At 39.4% G+C, this 16,583-nt stretch overlaps 1 long non-coding RNA gene across 1 annotated transcript in view; it reads left to right on the top strand.

Moving 5' to 3' along the window:
* LOC122673618 overlaps window positions 1-16,583 on the top strand; it is a 74,322-nt gene that overhangs the window by 20,745 nt on the left and 36,994 nt on the right. Inside the window, exon 2 of the long non-coding RNA XR_006334751.1 lies at window positions 13,371-13,510. This is a non-coding gene — a long non-coding RNA (uncharacterized LOC122673618). The remainder of the gene's footprint in view (window positions 1-13,370; window positions 13,511-16,583) is intronic.

Raw genomic sequence — 16,583 nt, 5'->3', positions numbered from 1 at the left:
TACTAGTTCAGGGAACTAAAATAATATCACATATGTCCTAAGAGTGATAAAGAAAGCTATCACAGCTGAAGAATATGATTAGGGATTTACTGAAACAAGAGTAGATGGTAACAATAATGTTATATGTCAATTACATATCAATAAAAAAGAATAAATAGTAATGGCAAAATCAGAAAATATGACTTAAGGAGTATGGTATAATTATTAACATTAAAATCTCTTTACTTCCGGAAGAGCACAAAATCAAGCAAAGAAGAAATTAATGAGCTGGAAATGTGAGAAATGACATAAAATGGCACACAGCTAAAAGGGTTAAAGGAGCAAAAATGTAAGAGAAAAGTTGAGATAGGGATGATATTAAATATTCCAGGATCTATCAAAATGAGTGCCAGATGGAGAAAATAAAATAGACATGATATTTAGGGGAAGGGAAAGAGAATTTCCAGACAGAAAGATATGGTTACTGAAATAAAGAAAAACCCCAACCAATACAATGTTGTAAAGTAAAATAAATAAATAATTTTTAAAAATTAAATTAAAAAATATATATACTGACAGGGCCTACATGGGGGCTCATTGTTAAAATGACTTATTATGCTGACCTCTCAAACAAAGAATAAAATCACAGTGATCCTTGAGATTGAAAAGAAAAAAGAATTATTGTGAGGAGTAAATGAAATAATACATGGAACGCATTCTACACAGTGCTGAGCACACAGTAAACACTCAATAAATGTTAGCTGTACACATGTAAAAAGAAAGAAAAAACCCAAATCCTAAGCAGGATGTATTCAAAACACACACACACACACACACACACACACACACACACAGATACATGGTAGAGAGGGTTTAGTACATGAGGAACAAAAAACCCTAAAACTTTCTGTAAGGAAAACAGACGATTTACAAGGAAATGAGGGTCTGATTGATACGAACCTTCTTACTAGCCACATAAGGCTGTTAAAAGGTTGATAAAATCAGAGGTGAAGAATGGAGACTGGAAAAAAAAGTTGGGGGGTAAAAATAAATAGATACCAAATTGTAGGTATAAAATGTTTTCAAAGTAAACTAGCAAGAAAATCGGAGAAGGCAATGGCACCCTACTCCAGTGCTCTTGCCTGGAAAATCCCATGGACGGAGGAGCCTGGTGGGCTGCAGTCCATGGGGTCGCTAAGAGTCGGACACGACTGAGCAACTTTCACCTTTCACTTTCATGCACTGGAGAAGGAAATGGCAACCCACTCCAGTGTTCTTGCCTGGAGAATCCCAGGGATGGGGGAGCCTGGTGGGCTGCCGTCTGTGGGGTCGCACAGAGTCGGACATGACTGAAGTGACATAGCAGCAGCAGCAAGAAAATAAAGATTAAATAGGTAAACTAATAACTTTTTAGCTAAACAATCTTGAGTTATGGAAAGCAAAACAGAAACAAAGCTGAATTTGTTTATTGGATGGAAAATATCTTCAGTCAGGAAAGAAAAGGGAAAGAGCGAAGGAGAGGACAGACAGACAGATGATTATATGTAGGGAATTCATGTCTTAACAAAATTTTGAGGTGGCTCTCCTGTTAGCGCTCCTGTGGAAGGAGCCAAGACTGCCGACTCTTGCGTGACGGCCTTATGCTGTAGCCCTTTCCTTTAAACCTGCAGGAAACATGTCTTTATTCATAATCTCAGTGGTAGTGTGGTTTTTGCTTTTTTAAATTTCAGACAGGTGCTAGTCGGGTGTGGTGTCTTGCATGACCTGTGCAGCTGTTAACATCACCTCTAACACTTCCACACAACTTGAGTATCAGCGTGTTATAGGGAGTTAAAGAAAATCACAAGTATCCTTAGAACTTTGTAATTCAGGACAGAGGATTTCAATTCACCAGTGAGTGTAACAATGTATTAATTGGAGTTGTCTCTAAAGTGAACACTAGGGCAATCTGATTTGAATTTCTTACTTTAAAAATGGTTATCACTTTTTCTATATGTTAAAAAATTAAAAATTAAAAAAATTAAAATTTTTACTATATTATATTTTAATGTATAGAAGAAAGATAAGAATGAAAGAAAAGGAAATGAAGAGAGGAAAGGAAGTATTGGGCAATATCTCTTTAAGGCTTTGGTTCAAATCTATAGATCTCTGTAGATAGTAAATTCCAATTTTTCTTCATGATATTCAGATTTGGAGACAACATTCTTGGGGTTATAATTATAATAGTATGCCGATGTTACTGCAAAATTCAGTAAACAACTGAAACCCCTATCTATGCTTGCTTCTATGAGTATCTGCTTCTTTTTCTTAAGAATTGTACGAAATAACACGAGAGAGTATTACACGAAAACCACTTCTTCTGGACTTGAATGCTGTAAAACTGGATAAGCTGCTTCAGTGAAATTTGTCGTAAGTTGGGCAAACCTAAGTAAATTACATCTGCAATTAAAAATGACACTTGATCATGCATGTTTGTGGAGCTCCCACCTGGGTATGATCATGTTTTATGATCATTTGTACTTTTAGCAACAAATGTTATATCTACTTTCCCATAGCTTTCCCTTCCTGTTAATGGAGTGAGAAATGAAATATGCTTTCTTAACTTCCCTTGGGCTTTAAGCAAAGTTAGACCATGACTAGGCAACCAGCAATGGGAAACAATGAGAAATAAATGACAAATTCTCACAAATCAAATCCTTTCTTAAGGTCAGCTATGCACATGTGTTGCACTGCAGCTAATAATAATACAGAAGAAATAAACAAAGACTTGTAACCTTATTGCTGTTTTCTCCTTCTTCTCCTTTCCACACCCCAAACCTAATCTCTGGCGTGTAGGTGACTGTCAGTGTCAACCTTATTTCGTAGGTAGAAACATGAAAACTAACATCAACATAAACTAATTTACTTAATTGTGAGTTCTTTAAGGACAGAAATTGTATCCTAATGGTACTTTGAATGCACAGGTAGAGAACAATGCCTAGCTTATATCTGTTGCCCAAGAACAACATAATGTCACTTCACACATGTTTATGGCACACACAAAGGCAGTTCTGCCAGCTTCTGTCATGGAAAAGATAAAAATAGTGCCGTGAATACAGAACTCTGAACCCTTCATAAAACATATAGCTCTGCCAAGATGGTCTTGATTATTCGGGTTTATCTTTTTCACTTTATCGCTAGGGTGCGGAAACGTCTTGATTTTCAAGTGGCATAAGAAACCAGAAAGGTTTGTATGGAAACCGTGACATGGGACCATAAAATATCGAGTCAGGACATTTTGTTCTTATTATTTTATCTTTAACAGTATTTTGAGAATTAATGAGAACAATTTTTTTCAGTGCAGTTAATGGTCCATGAAAGGCAATGTAGAGAGTGAAAAAAGTTGGGAGTCATCTAATCAACTGATATTTACTGGATTGTCTATTATATGTCAAATCTTTGCTAAACTTTCACTGTCTCAAAGGAGTTAGACAGATATGGTTCCCTGTTCTCATTGAGCTGACATTTTAGAGAAAGTGTTAGGCAGAAAACTAACTAGCTAAACAAACGGCCGAGTGAACAAGTGTGCACTGGAGTGTGGGATGCCGGGGGAGCTGACTTCCCATTGGAGAGGGCACCAGTTAGGCAACACTGGCTGAGGTCAGGAGGAGAGTCCAGACCCGGAAGAGGGGTCTTTCAGACCGATAAACCACGGAAGCAAAAGCTCTGATTTGGGAAAGAATCTGCACCTGAGATCTAGGCTTGAATACACACACACTGATCTCTAAGCACAAGTGGGTAAACCGTTTTACCTAATTTCACATTCATAAAATCAAAATAACAATGCGTGTGTTGAAAGTCAGGGCTTCCCAGGTGGCTCCAGTGGTAAAGAACCCTCCCGCCAATGCAAGAAATGTGGTTTTGATCCTGGATTGGGAAGAGCCCCTGGAGGAGGGCATGGCAACCGACTCCAGTATTCTTTCCTGGAGAGTCCCCATGGAGAGAGGAGCCTGGTGGGCTACAGGTCACAGGTTGCCTACCTATGAGTTAGACATGACCGGAGCAACTTAGCATGCACTCACGCAAGCTGAAACCCGGTGTGAAAGTTAAAACTCTTCATGGCAAAGCACTCTAGACATTGTAGACCTTCAGAAAAGGCTGCTTCCCTTTTCTACCAACATTTTATAGCTTTAGCTGAATTATTTACAGAAGTCACAACAACAACAAAATGTTAACATTTCTGAAGAATAAGTGTCATTTTGTTCCAAGCAGCGCTTACTGGAAAAAAAATTTAAAAAACTCTTTTGGAAGCTTTAAACAAGATCCAGCAGTACCCTAACAACTGTGACGGTCACAGATTACCATACATACTTTTGATCCAAGTGTGTTTCAGTGACTGCAAAAAAATCACTATTGAAATGTAACAGACTGAAGTTCTTACTTGTTGAGTTTTCAGTGATAGATTAGAGTGTATTTAATCACCTTTTCAGCATGAGTTAATTTAATCTCTTTTACATTAAACAGACTCTTAAACAAGACTTTGAAATGCTGCTGTATTACACTAGGATTATTTTACTATATATAGACATTTTGGAGTTTTAAAAGCCCTACCCTAAAATGTATCTGTTTAGATGACCTTTCGTAACCAATTCCAGTTGGCTGATACAATTTTATCAGCCAATTGTAATGCTTGCTTTCTTAATAGACAAGTAACCTTCCCTTTCTTGGAGCAAGAATACTTGATACACTAAATGACTAGAGAAATTTAAGTCCTTAGTAAACTCTACTCACTAAAATATGTCCCTTTGAGACCAAACCACACCCATAAAATGAGTCACAATAAAATAATCCCTGGGATTAATATCTGATCTGTATAACCTATGTGTTCTGATGAAGAACAAGTTGATGTAGTTGTTCAGTTGTTATGTCCAACTCTTTGTGACCTTGTGGACTGCAGCATGCCAGGTTTCCCTGTCCTTCACTATCTCCCTGAATTTGCTCAAACTCACACCCATTGTGTCAGTGATGCCATCGAACCATCTCATTCTCTGTTGCCCCCTTTTCCTCCTTCCCTTAGTCTTCCCCAGCATCTGGGTCTTTTCCAGTGGGTTGGCTCTTCACATCAGGTGGACAAAGTATTGGAGCTTTAGCATCAGTCCTTCCAGTGAATATTCAAGGTTGATTTCCTTCAGGATTGACTAGTTTGATCTCCATGCTGTTTAAGGGATTTTCAAGAGTCTCCACCACCATCAATTTGAAAGCATCAACTCTTTGGCGCTCAGCCTTCTTTATGGTCCAGATCTCACATCCATACATGACCACTGGAAAAACCATAACTTAGACTATATGGACCTTTGTCAGCAAAGTGATGTCTCTACTTTTTAATATACTATCTAAGTTTGTCATAGCTTTTCTTCCAAGGAGCAAGCATCTTTTCTCTTCATGGCTGCAGTCAGCTTTCACAGTGATTTTGGAGCCTAAGAAAATAAAATCTGTCACTGCTTCCACTTTTTCTCTGTTTGCCATGAAGCGATGAGATGCTATGATCTTCGTTTTTCGAATATTGAGTTTTAAGACAACTTTTTCATTCTCCTCTTTCATTTTCATCAAGAAGCTCTTTAGTTCCACTTTGTTTTCTGCCATTTGAGTGATGTTATCTGCATATATGAGGTTGTTGATATTTCTTCCAGCAATCTTGATTCCATCTTGTGATTCATCCAGCCTGGTATTTCACATGATTCATTCTGTATAGATGTTAGGTAAGCATTGTGACAATATACAGCCTTGAGGTACTCCTTGCCCAATTTTGAACCAGTCCATTTGTTCCATGTTCCAGGTTCTCATTGTTGCTTTTGGGCCTTCATACAGGTTTCTCAGGAGGCAGGAAAAGTGGTCTGGTATTCCCATCTCCACGGGAGGAGAAGGTGTCAGAGAGGTGGAAAGAGCCATGTGGAGCTTATGATAGTGCTCATAAGGAAAAAAAAGAAAAACAAGTTTTCCTGAGGGAGGGCATAGAAACTCATCAGAAAAAAAAATTGTGGCATAGGTGAAGTGAAGCAAAGTGAAGTTATTATTGTAGAGAAAACTGCTGTGAGTCATCTGGGTTAAAAATTAAACCAACCAACCAACAAACAAAAAATTCTAATTGTAAGAGAATGAGACAGGAATATTTTTTAGTTTTTTAATCTAAATTATTCCCAGGAGTGTAGACTTTCTTTCTGAGAATAAAAGCAGTGAAAGGAGATTTCTGTGGGTTGAGTTAATTTCTTCTGCTGGATACCCCTGAAAAATCATAACAACTGACTGAAATGAATCTTAGCTTTGCCTTTGTTCAGCCAAATTCATGTCTCTCTTTTCTCTTTATTAGTGGCCTAGAATACCTCCCATCTCTCCATTTACTTAAATCCCACAATATCTTGTTAAAAACATATCTTTTTTGTTAAGTTTCTCTCTCTGACCTTTTTTTCAGTAAGCTCTCCCTTCTCTAACTTTCCTGAACTACTCTTTTTAGCTTAACCCGAATAGGGCTTCTCCAATGGCTCAGTGGTAAAGAATCTGCCTGCAGTGTGGAACCCTTGGGTTTAATCCCTGGGTTGGGAAGATCTCTTGGAGAAGGAAATGGCAACCCACTCCAGTATTCTTGCCTGGGAAATCCCATGGACACAGGAGCCTGGCAGGCTATAGCCCGTGGGGTCGCAAAGTCGGACACAACAGAGCAACAGAAACACACACACAGAGAAGGGGAAATAGAGTGAGGCTGTTTGTGGAACTGGTAGACTGATGATCATTTCAGGGTCTATATGCAGGAATTGAATTGTCAGTCTTTTTTGGGGGTGGCGAGGGGTAAGAAGGAGGCAAGTGTTTGTGGAACTTGGATAGTAAAAATATGATGCCAGTGTAGGGGATGAGGTTGAATTTTTTCTTTATTAGCTTTTAGGGTAGGTTTTGAGCTCCAGGGAGAGAGAGGTGAAGGCTGGAGGAATCATAGTTATAAAAGACTCAGTAAGACATTGAATAGAAGCAGTGCTGCTTCAGGACCCATGAGAATGCTAGCACAGATCTGATGAGAAGAACATCCCCAGCCCTACGTCTTCCCCCTCCCTTTTCACCCTAAGATTCGGGAGGCCATTGCTGTGAAACTTTTGAGCATGCCAGGCTGTGTTCCCACACATGGTTCCAGAAACAGAATCAATGAAGACGTACCTAGATGAAGAGGCCAGAGAGGAGGGGCACAAACAGAGTGATCACAGGAAAATGCAAGATAACACCCAAGACTCAGAGATACATCAGGGAGATTGTGAGACGGAGAAGGGGGTTAGGGAGGGGCTTAATTTCTGCATGAGCAGATGTAGGTCAGTATTCCTAACAGTCTGGCATAAGTGTCAATATGGTTTTATTCCTGCTCATAACATAGCATAGTCCCTTCCAGCTCTTTCGTTTATAGTGGTACTAAGTAATGCATTTCTTTAAAAGCTACTGGCTATAATCAAAAGTAGCCAGTGTGCATTTCTTTAAAAACATTGTATTTATGCCCAAGTTTTCACTACAGGTTCATTGAAACTAATTAGTGTATTTATTTGCCAGGGCTGTTATTATAAAATACCACAAATTGAGTGGCTTAACAACAGAAATTTATTGTCTCATGGTTCTGGAAGCTAAAAAACCAAGATGAAGGTGTTGGTAAGGCTAATTCCTCCTAAGGACTGTAAGGGAGAGTCTGTTCCATGTCTCTCTCTAGCTTCAAGTGGGTGGTTGTCCATCTTTGGCATTGTTTGGTTTGTAGGTCTCTGCCCTCATATTCACATGGTGTTCTTCCTGTATGTATGTCTGTCCAGATATCCCTTTTTATAAGTTTATCAGTCATATTGGAGTAGAGACTCATTCTAGTAAATTGGGGTATATAGTCCCTTTGCCGGGCTTCCCAGGTGGTGCTAGTAGTAAAGAACCTGCCTGCCAATGCAGGAGATGGAAGAGACATGGATTTGATCCCTGGGTTTGGAATATTCCCTAGAGAAGGGCATGGCAACCCACTCCAGTATTCTTGCCTGAAAGTTCCATGGACAGAGGAGCCTGGCGGGCTACAGTCCATAGGATCGAAAAGAGTCGAATATGACTGAAGTGACTAAGCACAGTCCCTACACCAATTCCCTGGTGGCTCAGATCCGGTGAAGCGTCTGCCTACAGTGCGGGAGACCCAGGTTCAATCCCTGGGTTGGGAAGATCTCCTGGAGAAGGAAATGGCAACCCACTCCAGTATTGTTGCCTGGAAAATCCTAGGAATGGTGGAACCTGGTAGACTACAGTCCATGGGGTGGCAGAGAGTCGGACACGACTGAGCAACTTCACTTCTATGCCAATTATGACCTCATCCTAACTAATCACACTTACAGTGACCCTATTTGCAAGTAAGACCACATAATGAGGGACTGGGAATTAGGACTTCAACATAAGAACTTTGTAGGACACAATTCAATCCATAACAGTTGGACATGTTGAAGACCTAGAGATGAATTAGAATTCTTGGTCTGAGAATCTGGGGCTATGGTGGGGGTAGTACAGCGCTGTCTTTGAAGATGAAGTGCTCTAGGATAATTAAGTTTTTGTCTCTTAATTAGCTCTGCTCTAGATATTCCTTTAACTAGTGGTGAGGGGAAAGAGTGATCACGAAGTGAACAGATGCTCCCCAGTTATAGTCATCATATATGTGACATCATATAATATATATATATATATTAATCCAAATGAGAGCACATGGTTTATAACAGACTAAGTGATGATTGATAAAGTATACAAAATTGGGGCCAGTCTTGGCCTCATTTGTGGTAGGCTATTCATGTGAAAGGATTGCTTTTGATCCATGGTATGGTAGGTGATCAGTACCTCAAAACATCTAACAACCTAAGTTTGTGAATGTATTTCACAGCAAAATGAATTTTTCAGATGTAATTAGGATTAGGGACCTTAAAATAAGGAGATTATGCTGGATTACCCATGTGACCCAGATGAGAACTTTATCTCAGTTCAATTCAGTTCAGTCGCTAAGTCTTGTCTGACTCTTTGCGACCCCATGGACCACAGTACGCCAGGACTGCGGCACGCCAGGCTTCCCTGTCCATCAACTCCCGGAGCCTACTCAAACTCATGTCCATCGTGTCAGTGATGCCATCAACCATCTCATCCTCTGTCATCCCCTTCTCCTCCCACCTTCAATCTTTCCCAGCATCAGGGTTTTTTTCAGATGAGTCGGTTCTTTTCATCAGGTGGCCAATGTATTGGAGTTTCAGTTTCAGCATCAGTCCTTCCAATGAATATTAAGGACTGATTTCCTTTAGGATTGTCAGGTTGGATCTCCTTGCAGTCCAAGGGACTCTCAAGAGTCTTTTCCAACACCACAGTTCAAAGGCATCAATTCTTCAGCGCTCAGCTTTCTTTATAGTCCAACTCTCACATCCATATATGACTACTGGAAAACCATAGCTTTGACTAGACGGACCTTTGTTGGTAAAGTAATGTATCTACTTTTTAATATGCTGTCTAGGTTGGTCATAGCTATTCTTCCAAGAAGCAAGAGTCTTTTAATTTCATGGCTGCAGTCACCATCTGCAGTGATTTTGGAGCCCAAGAAAATAAAGTCATTGTTTTCATTGTTTCCCCATCTATTTGCCATGAAGTGATGGGACCAGATGCCATGATCTTCGTTTTCTGAATGTTGAGTTTTAAGCCAACTTTTTCACTCTCCTCTTTCACTTTCATCAAGAGGCTCTTTAATTCTTCTTCACTTTCTGCCATAAGGGTGGTGTCATCTGCGTATCTGAGTTTATTGATATTTCTCCCAGAAATCTTGATTCCAGCTTGTGCTTCATTCAGCCCGGCATTTCGCATGATGTACTCTGCATATAAGATAAATAAACAGGGAGACAATATACAGCCTTGACATACTCCTTTTCTGATTTGGAACTGTCTGTTGTTCCATGTCCAATTCTAACTGTTGCTTCCTGACCTGCATACAGGTTTCTCAAGAAGCAGGTCAGGTGGTCTGGTATTCCCATCTCTTTAAGAATATTCCACAGTTTGTTGTGATCCACACAGTCAAAGGCTTTGGCGTAGTCAATAAAGCAAAAGTAGATGTTTCTCTGGGGCTCTTTGGCTTTTTCAGTGACCCAGCGAATGTTGGCAATTTGATCTCTGGTTCTTCTGCCTTTTCTAAATCCAGCTTGAATATCTGGAAGTTCACAAGAACTTTATCTAGCTGGAGGTAGTAGAGGTAAACCAAAGGATAAGGTCAGAGAAACTCAGATAATGGGAAGGACTCAATCCACTGTAGCTCACTTTGAAGATGAAGGAAGGTAGGTGGCCTCTGGATACTGAAAGTAACCGCTAGCTAACAGAGCAAAGACCTTAGTCTTAAAGCCACGAGGAACTCGATTCTGCTGATAACCTGAATGACCTTGGAAAGGAACATTTCCTAGAGCAACCTAGAAACTAGCTAGTCAGCACTTTGATTTTGACCTTGTGAAACCAGAACAGAGGAACCAGTAGGACCAACCAGACTTCTGACCTACAGAACTGTGAGATAATATCTTTGTGTTGTTAAATTGTTGTTAAGCTCCTAAACTCGTGGCAATTTGTTATAGCAGCAACAGAAAACTAATACAGTAGGTGTTAGCTGGAATTTCTCTGCCTTTAAGGTCAAGATAAGCCTGGAGTCCTCTTGTTTATGGTGACAAGGACAAATCACAAATTGTCAGGTTTATAAGGACAGATCTCTTGTCCTCACCAAGATTTCTGCAGGGCCTCAGGTCACGGAGGATAATGTATACTGTCGTGATTTTCTCTTGCTCAGACTTCCTGTTTCTACTGGAGAGTCTTGTAAAATTCTTGTGCAGTTGAGCTTGGTCACCTGCCTTCTTCTATTGTGACGAAAAGAATATGCTGGTCTGGTCTGCTGGAAAATGCGATGTTAGCTTACTTTAGCTGCGGCAGCCAAGGTCATTGTATATCAGGTGACAGCCAGCCTATCCTCAGATACCTTGTGAGCACGACTAGGAAAGATCAGTAGAACTGCCTGATTCCCACTTGTGCAAATAGTAAAATACTTATTTTATGTCACTGAGGTTTTGTGATTATTTGTTACATATTATTATTATGGTTTTATTAGATACCTCACACTTACCTGAGGGAGTTTTGTTCCCTTGGTAGTACATCCTTTTTTACTCTTTCTCCTCCTCCTATGCCTGAACCATACCATTTCCAGCCTCGTTTTGGTATATTTTATCTCTGTCTGTCTCCCATTTTTTCCTGTTGATATAAATTTCTTAGTTTTAAAATAATAGCTTCTTTCAACAGTCTGTTATCAGAGGCAAACTTCTTGTGTGGTAGTCTTCTAGGGAGTTAGATAAGAGGATTCTTTCATAAGGAGTGAATCGTAGCAGAAGGTTAATTCTGCGGATGTCCTGAATGATGTCCTTGGGGGTCTGAGTGACCACAGAGTTGTCAGGGAACCAGAACAGTCTCCAAAAGGGAAGAGTAATATCTCTGATCATGGTTTCTTAGATTAGAGAACATGATTCAAGTTCAAGGGTATTCAAGGGGTCTTAACACCTGTCTTTCTGACATCCAGCCCCAAATTACCTTGTATTGTTATCTTAAATCTGTATGTCACATGTCCTCAACAAAATTGTAAAGCTTTTGAATGTAGGCTTTGCTTTCTATGTTTTTGAAATCATGACATGTTGTCCACTGTGCCCTGCATATAGTGGGCCTTAAGTCAGTGTACATTACTAATGATAAAGAAAAATTAGACCCTAAAAGAAGAAGAGAGACTTTGTGAGGAATATCTCTGATTAGTTTCACCATCTCTAAATTTTTAAAAATCTTAATCTGGGAAGATATTCTAGATTTAAGAAAAAAAAAGTCAAGTTTAAAATTGAATTCTTAGAAGAGAGAAATAAGTGTTAAATTGAATCACAGATTACAAAGAGGAGGTTTTGAAATTACCAAAATCAAGAAGTGCAGATCCAACAGCTATCTATTGATTACTAAGTTGCTGAAGATTATAATTCATTGACATAAGCACTGGCTCCGTATGTCTAAGACAGGAAGCTTTTGGAAGGCAGCTGCTGATGTGAAAGTCATTGCTTAATGTTAAATTTTCTTGTAATAACTCCTTGGCAGAATCCTACTAGCAATTATAATACAAAGCAAAATATGTTGCAACAATATGTGTGAAAATATCAAATCCAAAATTCATTTTATATAGAACACTCATCCTTTGCCTTATACTTGAAATTTCCACTGATTCTTACATTCATTTAAAATTTACATTATTTCCCCAGACTATTAATAAAGATTAGCTATAGATTGAGAAAGGAGTGTTAGTTGCTCAGTCATGTCCCACTCTTTGCGACCCCATGGACTATAGCCCACCAGGCTCCTCTGTCCTTGGGATTCTCCAGGCAAGAATACTGGAGTGGGTACCCATTCCCTTCTGCAGGGGATCTTCCTGACCCAGGGATTGAACTCTGATCTCCTGCATTCTAGACAGATTCATTCCCACCTTAGCCATAGGAGAAGCCCTATAGATTCAGCCCTACTTTAAAAAATGACGCTTTTCCTTAATACAAAAGTAATATATACTGAAAATAGTAGTCCAGATACTATGCTTTAAATTCCTAACACCTACATACACAAGTTTGATGTTTGCCATTTTTAGATGATAAGCATAACACCGTGACCTTGGATGGCATCACTGACTCAATGGACATGTGAAAGTGAAAGTTGCTCAGTCGTGTCCAACTCTTTGCAACCCCAAGGACTGTATAGTCCATGGAATTCTCTAGGCCAGAATACTGGAGTGGGTAGCCTTTCCCTTCTCCAGGGGATTTTCCCAACCCAGGGATCGAACCCAGGTCTCCTGCATTGCAGGCTGATTCTTCACCAGCTGAGCCACAAGGGAAGAATTTGAGCAAACTAGGGGAGATAGTGAAGGACAGGGAAGCCTGGGTGTTGCAGTCTATGGGATTGCAAACAGTTGGACATGACAGCAACAATTGACCTTAATCAAATGGCAATATAATGGCCTCTGAATAGATAAACAAAACATTTGATTGAGAGTCCAAATAGCTATTGAGGTGTGTGTCTAAACCAAAAAATAAAGAAGAGGGATGCACACTTGCCTTTAAACTCTCAATCTTATCAGCTTAACTGTTTGTGTTCATGTATGGTTCTTGTGATACCAACTATGAAAGATTCAACATGGTTGCAAATTGATTTCAGCTCTTCCCGTTGAGGAAAGTTCCTCTCTGGGAATTTTAGATAGTTTTATTGACTTGCTTAACTGATAGAACATGATAAAGAATACTTTCTGGGACTTTTGAGGCTAGATCCTAAGAAGCTCTGTAACTGTTATGCAGTCCTACAGAGCACCCTCTGGAACCTCTGAGCTGCCACCTAAGAAGTTTGCCTCAGCCGAGTCTGCCATGCTGCAGGAGTGCTCCAGCTGACAGTCCCAGCTAGCCCTGCTTCCAGCCATAGCTTCCAGGATGTCAGACACGTAAGTGAAGCTGGCTTGAACTCTTCAAAGCAGAGTATTAGCTAGCTGACTATCACTGAGTACCTCAGTCAACGCTATGAGGAGTAGAACCCTCACCTGACTGAAGTCGTCTTAAATTCTTGGTCCATAAAATTGACAGTTATATGTAAGTGACTGTGTTCTTAAGTCACCTAGTTTGGGAAAGTGTCTCACTTCTCTATTCCTGAATGGCAAATAATCCCTGTACTTAGTGACTTAAAATGACAGCAACCATTATCTTTCTGTGTCTGTTTGGGTCAGGAAGTTGAAAGGCCACAGCTGGACTGACTTCTCACTGCTCTACAATGTCTGAACTGGGAATACTTGAAAGCCGGGAGTGACTTGATGGCTGAGGGCTTGAGTCATATGAAAACTTATGCTTTTGGTGGTTGATTTGGACTGTTAGCCAGGACCTCAGCTGATCTGTTGACTGGCATCTGTGTAGCTTTGTGATCTTTCCATGAGGTCTCTTCACGTGGGCTGGTTTGGGCTTCCTCAGAGCTTGGTACCAGGTTCCAAGTGAGTGAATGCTCTGTTGTCTCTATGTCTTAGTTTTGTAAATCACGCATGTTCTTTTTGATGTAGTCATAGGCTGTCTAGATCAAGGGGAGGAAAGACAAATCTCAGGTGACCAAGGCCTCAGGTTTGTTTTTGTTTGTCTGTTTGTTTTGCATGGGTTAAAGGATTTCTTGGGCACAAGGCTTTCAGTGGTAAAACCAGACAAATTCCAGGCAGACCAGGATGAATTGGTCACCCTACTAAACCTCCTGTTCTGGAGGAGTATCAGAGTCACATTTTATTAAAAGTGGGAGACAGCGTTGGAGCCATCTTTGAAAAATAAATCCTCCCACAGGTGTTTTATTTATTCCAGAATGTATAGTTGGAACACCAGTTGATATTGCTAGGGGAATGAACCGTTCATCAGAGTACAAATTCTGTGAGAACAGAGATTTTTCTTCTGTTGTCTATCAGTGAGTTTCAGGATTTAGTATAGTGATTGGCACAAAGTCATTGTCAATAAATTTTTATGGAATGACTGAATGGATAAATGTTAAGTTCTGTAACATTCCATTGCATAAAATCCAGGTAATATATGACTTTACCACACTTTTCTTGCTTGCTAGTAACCAGAGGAGAAATTATTTAAATTTTTTTTTTTAACGAAATAACAACCTTTCAGGGCAGTAGAAAGTAGAAAGCTAATCAAAACCAATGGACTTTAGAGACTATCACTTCATCCTATGAGACCAGCCTCTGAGTTCTCTCCCTTAAGTATGCTTCACAGGCAGAATCTTGGATGACTGTAGCAGGGATGTAGCAAGATGAAAAGGTGCAAAGGTTCCTTATATTTGTCTGACACGCAGGGTATTTCTGTTGTGATAGGGTCCTTTTGGTCAAAAGTCATACCCTTTCTCTCATTTAAGCAAGTGGTGGTTAAGAATATTACTTTTGCTTTGGAAAACCCGTAAGTTGGAGAAGGGTGAATAGGGAAGATTCTATAGTAAGAACCTAAGGCTTTGGGAGAGGAAGAGATGTTAAGAAAAATTAAGGGAGAAGGTCCATACTCTAAATCAGATTCCTTTAAAGGATGTAACATGAACCGATGTAGAAAATTGGAAGACCATTTTGGCAGCTGGCTATGCTCTGTGTTCATTTTCTCATCCTTCACATCAAGGGATTTGTTAATACTTTCCAGAGTTTAAACATGGGGTTACATTATTTAACAACTCCAAAATTTTAATAAATTGTTTTTCATTTATTTTTATTAGTTGGAGGCTAATTACTTGACATTATTGTAGTGGTTTTTGCCGTACATTGACATGAGTCAACCATGGTTTTACATGTGTTCCCCATCCTGATAAATAGCATGTTTCTGACAGAAGGACATTGATCTCAAAGAATGAAGACCTCTTTTGGGAAAAAATGGGAAATGTGATGGGATGATAGGATCCATGTAGAGAATGGAAGAGTTCAGATGTCAGACAAAGGGAATTTTTTTCATACTGCAGAAGAGTGACTTTTCCTTTTCCTATTTTTGCCTTGACATGTCAGTGCCCTAAATTATTTCCACACATTCTCCATAATTGTAAGTTTCTTAATCTTAAAGTTTGTAAAATAGATTTTAAAGATTTATCATTCTTCACATTGATGCTAAAATAAAAGACTAGATATTATATTTATAAAACAAGATTAATTTCCATAGAGAAATTCTATAATATGTCACATCATTCCATAAAAACCATACAATTTACTGAGACAACTTGTTACAGTATCAAATAACTTTGGTATAAATTATTGATAAATGACACAAATGATTCTGATTTAGTTACCAAAATGAATTACATACACTTGAAAATAAGCCTCTTTATTACTTCCTGGCTATTTAAAAACTATTTTAAATTTGGAGTTGTTATAATGTAACCTCCTGCTTCAACTTTGGACACTATTAATAAATTCCCTGTTCTGAAAGATGAGGAAATGAACACATAATGTAGCCAGCTGCCAACATGGCCTCCAATGATTCTCACTCCCTTGCATTTCCACACTTGTTTAGTTCCCTCTCTCACTGAATAAGACATATGTGACTCAGAAATTGTGTGAGGTAATGGATGTTAGCTTTTTTCAGCAGTTAAGTTTTGAGGTAATTTAATACATAGCAGTAGGTAACTGGTTCACATATATAATTCCCACTTTCCCACTCATCTGTTTCCACTTTCCTCAGCGTCCGTTATTTGCATGACTTCCGTTTTCTTGTTCGCTTGGCCAGAAAGAGCTAAATTCTGTCCGCTGGCAGCTGTCCTGTTATGAGATGCTCAGATAGCTTCTTGATAACGGACCAGAAAAGTGGAAATTTTCTGGGTGTAGCTTCTCTCTCCTCCTTCGGGTGCTTATATAGCACAAGAGTCTCTGTCCTGTTCGTTCTCAGTGCCTTCAGATAATTGCTTTCTGTAGGGTTTTACAGTTGTTTTCTGAGGAGATCGCCTGCTAGGGTCTTACTCTATTAATAAGACAATCAGAAATTCCTCCCTTATTTTTAAAAAATTTGTTCTTTGTT

This window comes from Cervus elaphus, chromosome 17 (genome assembly GCF_910594005.1).
Source record: "Cervus elaphus chromosome 17, mCerEla1.1, whole genome shotgun sequence".
NCBI classification, from domain to species: Eukaryota; Metazoa; Chordata; class Mammalia; order Artiodactyla; family Cervidae; genus Cervus; species Cervus elaphus.
The sequence above is the reverse complement of the archived record's forward strand: the minus strand, read 5'-3'. Positions and strand labels throughout refer to the sequence as shown.